Source organism: Lagopus muta, chromosome 6 (assembly GCF_023343835.1).
Source record: "Lagopus muta isolate bLagMut1 chromosome 6, bLagMut1 primary, whole genome shotgun sequence".
NCBI lineage: Eukaryota > Metazoa > Chordata > Aves > Galliformes > Phasianidae > Lagopus > Lagopus muta.
In genome coordinates this window covers 8781379-8797968 of record NC_064438.1, presented here as the reverse complement: position 1 = coordinate 8797968, position 16590 = coordinate 8781379, and the positions used below count along the sequence as shown (strand labels likewise).

Below are 16590 nucleotides of genomic sequence, written 5' to 3'. Positions count from 1 at the left end.
TGGTATTCATTAGGAACACGATCTCTGCACCACTGAAGTCACTGGAAACTTTGCTGAAGATTCCAAAAGCAGTGGCTCAAAGCCAAATTCCCCACATACAGATTCAGCATCATAAAACATTCAGCAGAATTAAATAAACACTATTATTTTTACTCTGAAGTGAAGCCCCTAGCCCAGAAGATTATTGTGCTTGACCCAGCAGCCCAGAAGATAAGGGACACAGTACAATTCTTACGTAAACTGATTTATATTGCTTATGTTTATTAACTTTTCAACTGCTCTGTTCTTCTCAGAAATTGCAGGAACTAGCACAGCAGTCTCCACTGTATTAGTGGCTCTGTTTGAACAGTTATCACAACAGATATATTTCCATACATAGCAGGGGAAAGGACAGGTTTCTAAAAAATTGCTTTGTGTAATGACAGGATGTCACAGAATATGCTTTAAGAGTAGTCAGGGAAAGCAGCTTTCAGGGTCACATATGTACTTGACAGACACTGCCTGTCATGTTTGTGTGTTCAGCTCCCCCTTCTCTTTTTGCAAGCAACCTGCATTACCATAAAAAAAATTAATAAAATAAAATGAAATTCTACAAGCCTTACTTGTCCAAACCCGTAAATGAACAGCATATCAATAGCATTCAGTGTCTCTGTTGGCTTACAATACCTAAGGACTTGAGGTGTTTTACGTTCAAAGGTAGGCAAAACTTCTAGCAGGGCAGTTCTGATTTAGTCATGAGTGTTTTTTTAGTTTGCTTTTAAATCTTTTACATACTTCACATATTTAGTTACTTTTATTTGAAGTTAAATATCTCAAATGATTTTCCAGATTGTGGAGATAAAGAATAACTCCACTGAAATAAAGAAAAATAAAGAAAAACCTGTCATCCACATACTGAGGAAGATAAATTACTGGGATGCTGGCACAGCTCAAAAACTCCAACAAAACCTGGGTATACTAGCCTACTTGCTCTAAATATCAAATCCTTCTCCGGTTTTCAGAGTTCTTAGGACTTACTTTCCAGGGATAGAAACTCAGTTATTATTTCAAGTTTTTTCTTCACAACCGCCACAGTTTTCATTCTCCTTAACCTACCACTACACGTGTCCATAAACAAGAATTCTACAAATCTCTAATATCAGGAAGTAGATGAGGAAAGACAACTCCATAATGTGTGACAAACATATACCTATGATCCTTGAAATGAGAATGTCCCTTCTCAGTACCAACTTCTTAAACCTCAGTTGCCACAATCAACCTTACCTAGCTTTTCAAAAAGTGATTTGTCACCAAATTAGAATTAAAAGCTGACAGAGAGCAAGTAGTTCCGATCTTTACCACCAGCTTTTTCCATTCTCCTTTCACAGAATCACAGAATTGTAGGGCTTGGAAAGGAATTCTGGAGAATATCCAGACCAATCTCCTGCTGAAACAGGTTCCCAACAGTAGGTTACATAGGAATGTTTCGAGGCATGTTTTGAATATCTCCAGAAAAGGACAATCCACTGGGCAGCCTCTTACAGAGCTCTCAAAGTAAAGAATTCCCTCATCTTTCAGTTGATGAAATCTTAATTTTGACTGCTTTTGTTGTGACTAGAACTATAGTTGAGGATTATACCACTATTAAAACTGACTCCAACATATAAAAAGATAAAAGGAAAGGAGGCATACAGGTTTTATGTCCATAACCAACTTGTAGCTTAATCCAGAGGGATACAAAGCAGATGGCTTTATGAAAGTTAAATACAAGGATAATCCTAGGACCCTTAGCACAGTGGTTATGTAAACACAGTTTTCACTGTGCACGAATGAACAAACTGTACTATTTGTATCAAATTACACATAAGCAGTAGTTGCTGAAATACTACAAAGTATTGCATTAGAAATATACACTTAGTTCATACTTAGAGGGCTTGGACACATTAGTTATGCAAGTCTGTATACAGAGTTAAAAATAACTATTCATTAAAAATCTATACGCCTTCCTGATACTATCTAAATTGAGTTAAATGAGTGCCTATTCATCACTGGTTAAGTAATTCATGTGAGACTAACAAACCAGAAGAGGGGTCTTTGGAGCCTTGAAAACACAGGAATATTTAAAGAATGAAGACTTCCTAGCATTAAGCATTTAACATATCAGACTTTCTTAATTTCCACTGTTAATTCTAATCAACTGCCTTAGATTTCTATGGGATTCATCATTAGATTGCAAAACTACCGGCTTGGTATCAATATTGATTTGGGGTTTAATCTTTGATTTAAAAACATGACGATCAGCCAGATTAAACTTAGGGTAATATATTTTGCACTGAAAACAGTACAGGAAAAGAAATAAAATTATGAGCCTTGAAACTGTGCCTGTATTGTTACAAGACACATTTATGGCATTCTCTTGAAGCTAGGTGAGCTTTCTTTAAAATGATGTATACTTGTCATACCATGTATAAGTGCAGTAACTGTTATTACTTGCAGAGGAAACACTATTTTCAAAACTTTAAATTTTCCAATTTCTGCACTACATGAACCAATTTTGTAGCCTAATCACTCCACAAAAGAGAATTCTTCTGATGATTGCAGAGAATCTTTCACCAAATGGAACCATGCTACACGCAATTTGAAAATCTACACACTAACATGAGTTGTTGCTAATATGTTAGTAACAGAAACTTGTCTGGAGGCTCAACAAGCACTTTCTTGTACCAACACGATTCTTACGTGGTGTTTATCTATTGAAAAGAAGCCTAATAAACATATTAGTAAGACAAAAAGATGTATTTTAGTTAACTGAGAAAAATAACACTTCGCTGCAGAGTAGCTACTAAACAGCACAGGCAAAGCTGAAAAGTAAATTACCAGAAGGAGTAAATATTGTGATATTTCATATTAAAGCAAGCATGTTTTTAGTTTGATTTCCCCATCATTCCAATACAGCACTGCAATTAGACAAGTCTATAGTGTTAATTTACCTCTAATGGGATTAAAACCAAACACCAAGTGTAAAGGAATGGCTCCGGAAATGTCTTTTTAAAAGACAGGTTCCAGACACAAGTAGGTAATCCATCAAAAAGAACAATTTTGGCACTGTTAAACACAAAAACGTGGGAAGAAAAATCATACAATACAATAATAAAGAAAAAAAACCAATCTGTTAAATATCTGTTCCTCTGTAACATATACTGCTGCTAATATTCTCTAATAATTAGCCCAATATAGATAACGTTATCTGTAAACCAAGTTGCCTTGAATTACTTACTGATCACATACCTTTGTTAATGAAACCTCAGTATAATTGACACAGCTTTTCCTTTTTTGTTCTTGTATAATCCCAAAAAGTACACAAGAAGAACTAGATGTCATGAATATCATCCACTTTTTAAGCAACTAAGATTTCTAAAAAGGACAGAATTTGACAGGGGCGAAACTTGGGAGGGGAAGAGACAGAAAGAAAGAACAAACAAACCACTCGGTATCATAACAACAAGGTACTGTACCTTTAAGGAGGAAATATGGTTCTGTTTTATTCCACAGCTGAAAAAGAGCTTATTCCTGGTTATAGAGATTACTTACCTAAAACTTCAGTTATTCCCCTTTTTCCCCTCAGGCCAGCCTCTCTTTCACTCTCGGGAGCTTTTACCATTTAAGGTCAATGTTACATCTGGCTCTAGTAAGTAAAGCTGAAGCAGTTTTTAACTCGGAGATCCAACAGGCTGTCTAACATTAGAATGAGAGTTTAAAATTAAAGCAACTCTTCGGAAAGCCTTTTTCTTGCCTCAAGGAATTACAGAATAAAAGGCTTTCCTATTCTGGCATAAGTACTCTTAAGCACAACGCTACGCAGGCATCCCGTTAACATTCTTAAAATTCGCAGCATATACGGCTCTACTTACTCATTTCTGATGAAAGCACACATGAAATACAGTTTACATAATATTATGCTAACCCACAGTTCGTTTCTGTTGTCGTTGGTAACAATTGCTTTTTTTCCCCATCTTCAAACGAAACCCTACTGCTATTTAGTCTTTCTCCGGTTTTCTCCCCTTGGTCAGAAGGAGCCTAAATTAGGGAGTCAGTACAAGGCATGTGAACTTTTAAAGAACGTTGGCTTCGGTCCAGACATGGGCTCTGCTCTCCAGTTGCAAAGTATAATTCCTAATGAAATTCACTGAAGTTGCCTACATCCCATGAGAGATTCTAGCTACAAATGGAGCAGGAAGACAAGAAGAAAAAAAGACAAAACATTTACTAAAATATATTTGGATATCTGCAGGAAGATGACATGAATGTTGACAGCTCCCAGCTTAGAAACAGATGCAGATCTTTCTCCTATAGCTAATTCAGATATTTTTTTCCAGTTATTGAGTTTTAAGACATTAATTATAAGCAAGCCAAGTCCTCTCCAAAAAACTTATGCAGTTCAAGTGGGGACATAAGAGCTGTGAGGGGGAAATATCACAAAACAGAAAGCAGATATGTATGAAGTGACTAGATAGAGAGTTTCAGAAGGAACACACCCGGCTGCTTTAGGAGAATAGAGAAAATTATGATATTAAGTTATCAGCCATTACTAAATAGAAATGAATAAAAGCATCAAAGTAGAAAAAAGATCAGAAAAAAAAAGAAAGGATTTGGTTGTCCTGGATTACATCCATATAGGAGTGACGGGTGGAAACATGAAGATGCTTGCAGGAAGTATGTTTCAGAATGAGCTGATTCCAACATATCACTACCATTCTAATTGGGAAATAAAGGGAAATAAAAAGCCTAGGCATCTCAATTGTGTCATATGAGACTTGAGCTTGAATTAGGAAATACAGTACTCTACATTCAAGTCATTCTTTGCTCCCAAAAACCAACATAGGAAAAAATGTTCTGAGAAGCTTTTAACAACTTCATTTAAACTTCCAAGGTGATGAAAGTAAATAGGCATTTCAAACGAACATTTCAGGTTTTGATGTCATTTGCACTATTCACTGCCCCCTCCACAAGCATTTTAACTCATCTCTCATCTTCATGGATTACTATTTTAATACTCACAAATTTAAGATCGTGCCCAGCATGCTTACAGTCTCTTATTTAGTTGATTGAAAATCCAGAAGTTTCTTGCCAGAATCTGTAATTTATCATTTTTCAGCTTAATTTTTTCAGAGTTTCCAGGCTGCAAGTGTAAAATGCTGCACTTGAATGTGGCAAAAGTTGTATATGTAAGTCTGCATCTGTGACTGCTTTGAACTCAGTTTGGGAAAGAACAAGTTACTTATTGCTTGGTAAGGAAACTGATTACTGTTATTGATCATTTGTCTGGCATCCTATACCACCACTGGCCAAATTTAGCCAAAATATACTGAGTAATGGAAATCTCAAAATATATTCAGGCTCCTAGAAACTTCATGAAGCCAGCAGCTTACTATGGGATAAACCTAGAGTGACTGAGTAACAATTTTTTTGGCCCATCTATTTGCACCACACAAACATGACTTCTGTGGCTCAGATGGATGTATAATAAGTACAGAGGGGACACATAGAAGGTCTTGGAGGTACTGACAAGGAAAATGCAGCTTCCATCAACATTCAGCTCCTGGAACTGCTCGTATATTCTTGTACCTAGCATCTTTGTTTGGAGATTTTTCACCCACAGATTTGTTCAATGTGTCTGAATGCTCTCTGGATAAAGTAAATGAAAATTGTTAGCTAAAAACCCAATGTTTCTGAACTAGGGAATATTGACACCTAAGGCTCAATTACTTTTAACTACGGTCTTAAAGTTGCACAAAGGAGGCACAGTTACATACCATAAAAACATTTTTCATTTAAAATCCATTATATTTCCTAAGATCTATTGATAACACCTTGTTAAACATTTTGAAAGAGATGCCTGCTAGCATAAACAGCAGTGAACATTTTCCCTTTCACACACACCTTTCTCACATTATTCAAATATTTACGTTGCTAATATTATGAACTTGTTCCCCAGAAAAAGCATGAAATTGGTTTCTTTTCTTTAGTAAGTATAATCAACTATGTCACAACAGCAAGATGCAGAACCCTGGGAAATACACACACTGACAGGAGGATGTATATTTTCCCAGCAGTTAACATCCTATTTCCTCGATTTCTCCATCTCTGTGTCTTAAGATGCACTGGAGTATTATCAATACAAACTTCAGGAGCTGGACTTCCTAGGTTTAAGGTTGTTTGCCTTTGAAAATGTGAACATAAGCACCAAGAGCATACTCATCTTGAAACAATTCAGAGAGGGTCTTCATTTCTGGGGCACAATCTTTTTTGTGTGAACGTTTCTGTTGTTGTTGTTTGTGCAACATCAGATAAGTAAACTTGCAAAAATTTTTTTCTAGATTTGACTTCAGTTGGGCAGTAAGAGCAAGAGAACTAACTCAAAAGTCTGGTTTCAGTAGAAATCATGTTTTCATTTGAGCTTTCAATGGGCTCACTGTAAAGCTGGAAAGTCTTACTATGTATTTAGAAAGTAATGCCTATGAAACAATTATGTAAGAGTTTCCACATTATTTTGACACCTCAGGACACATGGTATTAAAACGCCACATATTTTTTACCTTTTCTGCCCATGAATAATCATCAATCACATGACAAAGAAGAATGTTATGTCTGTTAAAAAAAAAGGCAAATGGCAAGACATAGTAGTATCTCTATTCTATGATCATTTACTAAAATATAAAGATTGCTAAAGAGGCAAGCTAAAAATTTCCAGAAGTAGTATTTGCACTTAAAATTGGAACTCTATTATATGGTCTATTATATGTCCGGAATGTATTTCTATCAGTCACAACATCACAAACACCAGTGAGATTGACAGTTTTCTTTATTGAACCAATTGCACAAGGCATTCTCATCTTATCTCTCCTCAACTGTATGGAAAAACTAATTAGAGTCTCAAGTTTATGCCCAGGATTTCCCGGGTGCTTTCATTTTCTCACACTTCGTATTACATTTTTAAATATACATCTTTGTTCAGATCTGTGTTTCCTTAGTTGTATGCTACTTCTGCCATAGTGCATAGCAAATTGAATCTTGTCATCAAATACGATGGCATCTGTTACACAGGTCTCGTGAAAGTATGCAACTAGAACTGTGTGGCAAATCATATCTGATAGACTGATCTGTACAAGATGAAAATCTGAAGATACGGATCTGATAAGTAAATCTATTAGAAAAAAATACACAAGGCAAAGCAAGCAGTAAGCATTCCACATCCAGAGCTCACTCATTCTGCTGAATACCAAATCCCAAATAGAACCTAGAGTACTTCATCTAAGATGTATGCTGGTTCAACAGGATTGTATTAGCCAGCTTTTACTGTGTCAGTCATCTGTGCAGCTGTAATATATTATTATTTAAAAAAACCTTTACTTTCAATAAGGTTTATGCAGCAACTTTTCTAGATGAATCTTCTGAAAGACAGGGCTGTTTAGTTTTTTTTTTTAATTATTATTTCCAACTTTCTACAGTAAGAGTACTAAATATGAATCAGAAATTTCAATTTGAAAGGATGTGTAATGGCAAAAGAAAACAAGAGCCTTCAGAACACAATAAGGAGACATACATAATAACCCAGTCATTTTACAGAAAGCTTTTATACTGACAGGAAAGTAAATTAAGTTTTCTTTAAGGTCATACAGATAATCACATAAAGTAGTCTCAGATACGTGGGAAGATATTTGAAATGAAGAGAAATACTCAAGTGCTTGCAAAATCTTACCAATTAAATCATCAAGTCTTCTTATTTAAAAAGCAAACATTTTTCTCAGTCCTAAAATAATCAACTATTTATCTCTATGTGAGAAACAGTGAGTCCAAAATACAACATGTCAATCTGCTTACTCCCATCCATAGCCAGATAATCAAAAATGATCCAAAGTGTCCAACAGTTTAATGGGCCAAGTCTTTCTGGACAAATACAGAGCAGTTATAGAAGCCTCTGTATTTCCATTTCATATATTTCAGTTCCCCCCCTTACCCCCCCTTCTTTAAGGCACCCATTTTAGAAGTGAGGTTCCTAATAAGTCCCATATTACAATGTTTTTAGTAGCTTACTGGAAAAAATAAAAGAGTAACATAATCTTAAGTCTTTGCAGTCAATGTAGTTATGTTTCCATACTCTTAACATGAATTGTTTTCTGAGATTCAGCTTTTTTCCCCACTTCAAATAATTTAAACCTTAGCATATACGCATTTGTTACATTCTTAAGCAACCATATTACATCCTATGGAAAAAGTTTTTGGAAGATGATCCAAATGAGAAAGGATTCCACTCGTATTTTTGATATGCAAATATTTCCAATAGCGAGCTTTTTCAGTCACAGGAAATATTCTGGAATACTGACACAATCACAGCCGCTGAGTAATTTATCCATCAAGAAAAGGTCGGGAAGTAATTATAGAAAAGTTGGAGATGTTAATATGAACTGTGAGTAAGGTCCATCTCACCTTGCTTGTGAGAAGTTCAGCAGAACTGAAATATCATGAGGGTGAAGAAAAGATAGCTTAGGATGACAGACTTCTACTTCCATGTAGACGTGCACATAATACCATACTGTTGTACTCCAAGATACACATGAAGAAGACTAGTGTACTGGATTCTAATCTAGTTCAAAATACTGAAGTTACAATACAGTATAAATACTGAATTCAGGAAGAAGCTTGGACTGATTTGATAATTTAATCCAAGAAAAAGGAAATTAAAATATTTCAAGAAGATCTTTTAATCTCCAGAAAGAAAAGCACGACTTCACTTTTGCTTAGGAAAAGGGTGCAAAACAGACATTCATGGACTTTGAGCTGACATACCTCTGCTAAATAAATCCTAAATAATAATTCTTAACCACATGACATAAGGATTTATGACATTTTAGACATAAGGAAGAACTTTTTCTCTCAGAGAGTGGTCAGGCACTGGAATGGCTGCCCAGGGAGGCGGTAGAGTCACCATCTCTGGCAGTGTTCAAGAGGCATCTGGATGAGGAGCTACAAGATATGGTTTAGTGCTTGTGGTAGTAATGGTAATAGAAGGACAGTTGAACTAGATCATCTTGCAGGCCATTTCCAACCTCATGATTCTAACATTATATGAAACTTGATATATCCACACATATTGATCCAGCACACACAGGTGATGGACACAGTAACTGATCTACATTTCTACAGTGTTTCCATTGTAAAAACAACAACAACAAAAAAAAATGCTGCAACTCTAGCCAGAGAGTAACATTGGTTAATATTTTTTTTTTCCTCCAATATTGGAACTTCACTCTGTCACTTATTCTAAAATTTCTAAGCAATCCATGAAGAAAAATAGGATAGACAACTTATTCCAGCTCAATCAGTGTAATTTAGGAGAAAAGCTTTGTTAATTCATGTTTCTGGGGATTGTATAGCTGCTGCTATGAGACTGATGCAGAACACATTGGGTTGTTTATGCCTTTGTACTCTTCCTCAACTGAGAAATCTTAAGCAATGCAAGAAAAAATACAACAAAATAAAATAAAGAAAAAACAAACAAGCCAGTAAAATAAAATGGAAAAAGAAAGTGTATTAATGGTAACCTTCCTGGCTGCTCAGCAGTACTGCAGTTTCAGCTTCATAAATTTGAGAAATTTTTAATCAATTTGGTTAAAATAATCTGCCTCAGAACATAGATTTTTCAGTCAGTGTGGTTCAAATATATACAAAAAATCAAATATATAATGAATATTTATGTATCCTGAATATATATATATAATAATATTTATTTACTTATTTAAAGCAGTTACATGGTGTTCTGCTGGTTGAGGATTCAAACTGTGGATGCAATCAAGACTTCTACTTGTTTCTTTCAAATTATTTATTTTTCTTTTTGTTTTTATTAAAGTCTCAACAGAATTTTACTAAGCACATGCTAAGAGTTCATCATTTTAATTTTTTTTTAATACAATGCTAATTGATGATGCATATTCAATATCACCACGTACCATTTTCTTCAATGAGACTTGTCTCAATCTAGCAATTGAACACAAACTCCAGACTCGGTGAACTGCAGAGTTTCTATTAGAGCCCTTATTGGATCCTCTGATCTTTTCTGTCACATGAGATCTAAGGCATGTTTGCAACAAAGCCAGCCACTCATGGTTCACTATGCTTCCACTTCCTTATTTATGTTGTATATGTATATTTTACTAATAAGTGTATATTCTGAGCTATATCATGCCATGCTTTAATAAGTTAATGAAACCTTCAGCATTGTATTTTAAGAACCAATAAAATTATTATTGGCATTTTGTTTGATAGCATCTGTTTTATAACAGACAATCTCAATCCACATCTATCTCAGATCTTCCTTCCAACTACTAATTCGTAACAGAAAAAAAAACCCCAAACCAAGTCAAAAACAAAACAACAACAACTTTATTTACAGCTATCCACCTCTAGGAAGAGGACATACAAATAATAGTGGATATTCAAGAACCTAGTAACTTTGACAAGCAATGATAATCTGGAATTGAGAGTTTATCTAAATGTTAAACTACTCTCCAGTCTTACATTCTGATGCCGTCATTTTAGTAACAAAATAAGCACAGATAAATCTGACACAAAAACATGACATTTATAATGAAACAAAAAATATTTCAACTGCGTCGATGAGTGTACTTATGTCAGTGAGTTAAAGATGGGTAACGTATCTGGGCTTGTGCTAGTACTATGCCACAACAATTCCTTTCAAAGCAGAAGGTACCAGCACTCTTTCAAGTACAGGGCTTTTTGAACTTTTCCTATCTCCTTCCTCCAGTAGTGTGAAACAGATCAGACACAGACTCCCTGTTTTGATGATAGAGAAGCAGTGAAACAGTACAGGTTGAAAGCCACTCTACTTTCCACCAAATACCCCCCAGATGTACTGATGAACATGTGGGCTTTCACCAGAAAGATGGTAACTGACAGCAACTTTGCAGCTGAAGCCCCCTTATTCCACTCTGAAGGGTGTTCTAACACAAACACGAGCTCAAATCCTCTTAACAATGCACTGTATTCTAAGGAAGACAAAAGCAGCAAAAATAAAAACATCCTCCAATCTACCCCACAGTGATGAGGATAGCACTGGCTTCGACAGATGAATGTCTTCCCAAGGAGAATTTACACAGCTTTTACCAGGGGGCAGAATAAATCTGTTCAACATTGCTTCATCATTATTCTCTCTTTACTGACAGCTTGATTGTATTTGCAGCAGATTGTTTCAGTTACAAAAATTATCAGTATTCCTTTTCCCCAGAAATGCTCCTGCTGTTTCACTTGTGTTGTTCACATGGCACTGCAAAGTGTTTGAGGTGCTGTCTGCCTTGTGAAAAGTGATATTCTTGCCAGAGGTGCCTGCAAAGTTCTCAGACGTAGCTTGTTGATCTAAGTTTATGACTTCCCACCCCATCCCTGACTGGGAGCCGCTAAGCAGTTCTGGCTTCTCTTCCCTCTGAAGTCTGGCTACCGTACAAGGTAATCCAATTATATGTTCTCTGTGGGAAGAACTGGAGAATAAAAGGCAGCTGCAGGCAAAGTCACAAAACAGGGATGGGTATCAGCTGTGAACTGTCCAAATGCACAGCAGAAGTGCTGAGTTGTGTTATACTGAGAAAGCCAAATTATGTAGCTATAGAATTACAGCGCTCCAGGCAGCCTGAGATTGGAATATAATTCACCCGTCTCCAAGTTGTTGCTTCAAGCTATTGCAAATGTACTTTTAAGTTCTCTCATTTGACTTAACTTAAAGTTGCAAGGGGAAAAAAGAATAAGATTATATTTATCTAGTGAAGCAATAGAAATTAAAAAAAAAACCACAAAAAACAACAAAAGTTATTTCCTCAAGGAAAATAACATGCTTGGCAGTTTTCATCCCTGTCCCTCCATTGAAGCATGCACTACTTTTAAATAGTTTTACCTGCACTAAGAAGCTTTCAACTGTGTGATGTAAAGGAACTTGCCCAAATAGTTCAAGAAAAATATTTTGTCTTCGTCCTTAATACCCAAAATAATACCCTTAATACCCAAAATAAGCCTCATTCCTGCCCGCATCCTCAGAACGCTCGTGATGCTCTTTCATATCAGAACCAGCTATGCCAGATACTTGGTCTGCTGCAAACTGAAAGCTTCTGCATTGCAGTACTTTTAAAATAGCTTTACCAATATAATGACACTTTCTTGATTTGTCTGCTTGTTTCTTTTTTTTTCTTTTTTTTTTTTTCCCTCTGTTTTTAATTCATGTTGTTAAAATCTTTAAATAGCTACAGACCTCAGTTTGTATGATGATATACATGGAGAACCAAGTCTAAAAAGAAAAGTAGGTAAAAGACTTTATACACCATTACAAGCATAAAATACCCCAGACCAAAGGCATTTATATAAAAATACCTATCAAAATACAAAAGGAAGTTTAAACAAATAAGTGAAATAGCCCAAGAGGAAAGTATAGCATAAAATTTTCCTCAGCTTTAACTCGACCATGAGCAAAGACTCACACTAATATGCAATTTCTCAGGCAAGGCACAGGAACTTCAGGACAATGCTTTTAACTGTTAAAACAATTCAACTCTTGCAAGGAACAATAATAAGGTGTGGAAAACAAAGGCTGTTCACATACGTATAGGAGAATGAAGGTACAGCATTATAAAAAAGGAATGTTAAGCAGACATAATTCTAAAGACAGACAGCAAGATACATAATAAAAACAGGATTATAGAATGTTCTACTGATTATACATTTGAATTAAATATATATATATATATATATATATATATATATATATATATATATATATATAAAACAAGAAAGCCTTCAGTATTAACTGGCAGTAGAAAGAGAAAAATTAAAATCACTGAAGTCAGATCCTAACTTGCAACCCCTTAAAAAAAAAAAAACAACAAAAACACACACGGAAAGATGGTTCAAACTTTCCAAATCTGAAGACATTTTTTTAACCATTTCCAAACAATTCAGAGACAACTAGAGAAATCCCCACATTCTACATTTAAATAAGTTGTATAAGTAAAATTAAGAATGGGAAGAAATTGACTAAAGATCTCCCTTATAGCTAGCAGACTTCTTATTAACAGCAGGATGATGGCGTTTCTCCTCTAGGAATAATTTTATTCCACCTCTACCAACCTTCACCAAATTCAATATTACTGACTTAAAACAACTCTTCTGGACTTGACAGTTCTAAGTGTCCTAGGACAAATACAGCTAAGTCGACTTTGAGAAAGATAATGAGCACAGCCAATGGGTTACAATAACAATTACATTTGTGCTGCCATTGCTCAGCTAGTATGTGGGGTAGCTTATTTCTGCTCCCTAGCTACCCATGCCATGTGCTAGTGTGATGCACACAGGGGCTACAGCTTTTATAAATCCTTGCAAGACAAATAGTCTGAAACAGAAGGAATTATCCTACTTTCATTCAACCCTTGTGCAATCCTGCATTAGTCTTCATATAAAGAGTCAGATTTGATGGAGCGTTATGTTCAATTAATAATCTAAATAAACTGATTAATGTAAGACCAGAATTGAACTGAAAGGAAAACATCCATCCCAAAATTTTACCTTACCTTGCTGAAGTCTCTTTCTTTCATTTAAGATGGATTCCTCACAGATAGAGATAATGCAACAATTCAATATAGAAGATATGAATATTAAAAAAAAAAAAATTATCCAGAACAACATGAGAAGCGCTCAAACAGCGAAACTTTCCAAAAATGTTTTCATCCTTATTCTCTGTACCAGCAAGAACATAGCATCTGTATTTGTCTTCTATATAACTCAGGCAACAATATCCTGGCAACCACATTTCAATGGAAGAAATCCAGGTAATTAAAATGACTACATCTAACATCCACCTCTTTATCATCCCACTTGATAGGCGAGACTTACTCATTTGGGAAGTGATGTTCCAAAATCTGCTACACACAGTTAAGTAAGTTGTTATGTCTCTGAGCTATAGTGGGGTCTTTAATTTCAGATGCCCATTTAACTGCCTGTTTCACAGTACTGTTTCTGAGATTGTCAAAAATTACTGTTTGGTATGTGTCATACTTGTTAAACACGTGCCCAGTTTGGTGGATTTCACTACACTTCATTGATGAGTTTAGGATTTTGACGTATGAAGGCTAAGTGGCTTAAGTTCACTGTGACAATAAAACTACTTGAAGCATTAACATTCTACTATTAATAGAAGCCTTGGCTTCCACAACTCTTCAACTGCACAGCTAATGCCATTTTGGAAGCCAAATCTCTACTAAATCAAACTATGAAATAAGAGCTCAATAGCACAGAATTTCTCAGTTCACTGCTTTCCGAGGGCATAAAAGGAACTGTTTAGGCCTTCTGCTGATATTTGGAGACTTCAGCAGTCAGTGCCTCCGGAACAGAAATGAGAAGCGACTCTGCAACAAGACACAAATGAACACAGTTTACACCACTCTTTAAAAGACCTCAAAGTGACATTAATGCACAAAATAAAAAGTGATCCCTGCATTTTGATATTGGGATGCATAAATTTAACTATAGGAAAGGATTTTATTTGAGCACGTACACTCACACTCACTACATGTAATGTTCAGTTCCCAAGCATAAAAAAACCCAACATGTTATGACAGCAGAACACATATTAAAAGACAGGCCTTAGAGGGACAGCACCCTCAAACTGGTAAAACAGAACTGAAAATCTACAGAAATGCTTGAAGTTTCTTTGCACCGTATCACCCCACATTTATCCTACATAATTAAAAGTGTTGCAAGTGGAATATTTTGTTCTCATTTCTGTTATCCAAGGCTGCTAGTAGTTCCACACTGCTACATTTTAGCAGGCACGTACATTGGAGAATCTCATGGGTAAGAAGGGAAGAGGGAGGGGTTGGGAAAAAAGGGATAAGGAAAACAGCTTTCTCCTTCTTTCTCAGTCTGATACATTGGTCCCTTTTTCAATGCTACCTTCACAGCTCTAATCATCACACTAGGTTTTTAAAGGGCAAAATGAAGTAGATTAGATTCTAGTAATGATATTTTACCCATGTAAGAGACTACTGTAACACAGTAGACCTTAAGGGCGAATAAAGTTCAGTTTGAATGATATACAAGTCATACAAAGCCCTGCAATTAAATATAGAAATAGTGCCAGTTTCTTTCTTAAGGAATCACAGATAAAACAGCCTTGAAGCAGTCTATCCACATCTGCTCACGCACGTATTTACTTTTTCTTCTCACCTTGCAATTTACCTGGCCAATAATGCAAAAACACTTTCCATATTTGATCACATACGGTATCAATGTCATCTCAACTCCTACCAAAGAGCTATTGTAGTGAAACTTGAGATGAGATTAAAAAAATAAGAAAACCTGAAAGCATTTTCAAGCTCATAGCAAAACAAGAAATAGATGCATAACACACACAGACACCATCTCCTAAGTTGCTCCTCCATTCTGCATTCCTCCCTCCATTAGAAGGGGGAAAGATTTTCATTAGAAATCACAAAGTGGTGCAGCTTTTGCTACAATATCAGAACAGATCAGGCTGCTGCCATTCAATCTCTGTAAGTACAAAGACTACTTGAAATGGCTGGGCATTCCATCTGAATAGACTACTATGCCCAACAAAGATGATTAAGCTGAAGGATTCCTATTTTACTTTTACTCTTCTCCAAGCTAAATGATCCCAGTTCCCCCAACCTTTCCTCACAGGAGAGGTGCTCCAGTCCTCTCATCATCTTAGTGCCCTCCTCTGGACCCGCTCCAAGAGCTCCATGTCCTTCCTGTGCTGAGGGCCCCAGGCCTGGACGCAGCACTGCAGATGGGGCCTCACAAGAGCTGAAGAGGACGATCACCTCCCTCTCCCTGCTGGCCACCCCTTTTTTAATGCAGCCCAGAACACAGTTGGCCTTCTGGGCTGCAAGTGCACACTGCCAGCTCACGTCCAGCTTCTCATCCACCAGGACCCCCAAATCCTTCTCTGCAAAGCTGCTCTCAAGGAGATCTTCCTCCAGTTTGTATAAATACCTGGGATTGCCCCGACCCAAGTGTAGCACCCTGCACTCGGCCTTTTTGAACCTCTTTAGGTTTTCATGGGCCCACTTCTCCAGCCTGTCCAGGTCCCTCTGAATGGCTTCCCTTCCTTCCAAGGTATCAACTGCACCCCTCAGCTTGGTGTCATCCACAAACTTGCTGAGGGTGCATTCAATGCCATATGTCATTAATGAAGATGTTCGAGAGCACTGGTCCCAAAACTGACCCCTGAGGGACAGCGCTTGTAGACCACATCTACACAGTAGTTTTTGCAGCACATACACACAAAAAATGAGCATTACCTGAAGAATTTTTCAATTGCTGCTGAACTGTCAGCAAGAGGGGAAAGAAATTTCCAGTTTGGTGTAGTATGGAGTAAACATATTAGTGGTACTGTAATTCAGAAGGGAGATAATGGATAAAAAAGATAATGGATAAAACTTGTGACAGCAAGTAGTATCCATACTGTTAAGGAGAAGACCAGTTCTGTACTATTATTAGAGCCAAGTTTGCTTTCAATAACAGATTTGGTTAGTA

General features: G+C 36.4%; 1 protein-coding gene across 23 annotated transcripts in view; it reads right to left on the bottom strand.

The window, feature by feature from the left end:
- IRAG1 (inositol 1,4,5-triphosphate receptor associated 1) overlaps nt 1-16590 on the bottom strand; it is a 101318-nt gene that overhangs the window by 59610 nt on the left and 25118 nt on the right. For 14 of the 23 annotated variants that reach the window (XM_048948372.1, XM_048948359.1, XM_048948369.1 and 11 more), the window contains exon 1: nt 3571-3814. The exons of 1 other annotated variant lie outside the window; for it this stretch is intronic. The gene's annotated coding sequence lies outside the window, so the exon portion shown is untranslated. 8 more of the 23 variants (XM_048948361.1, XM_048948380.1, XM_048948381.1 and 5 more) reach the window with 6 other exon arrangements.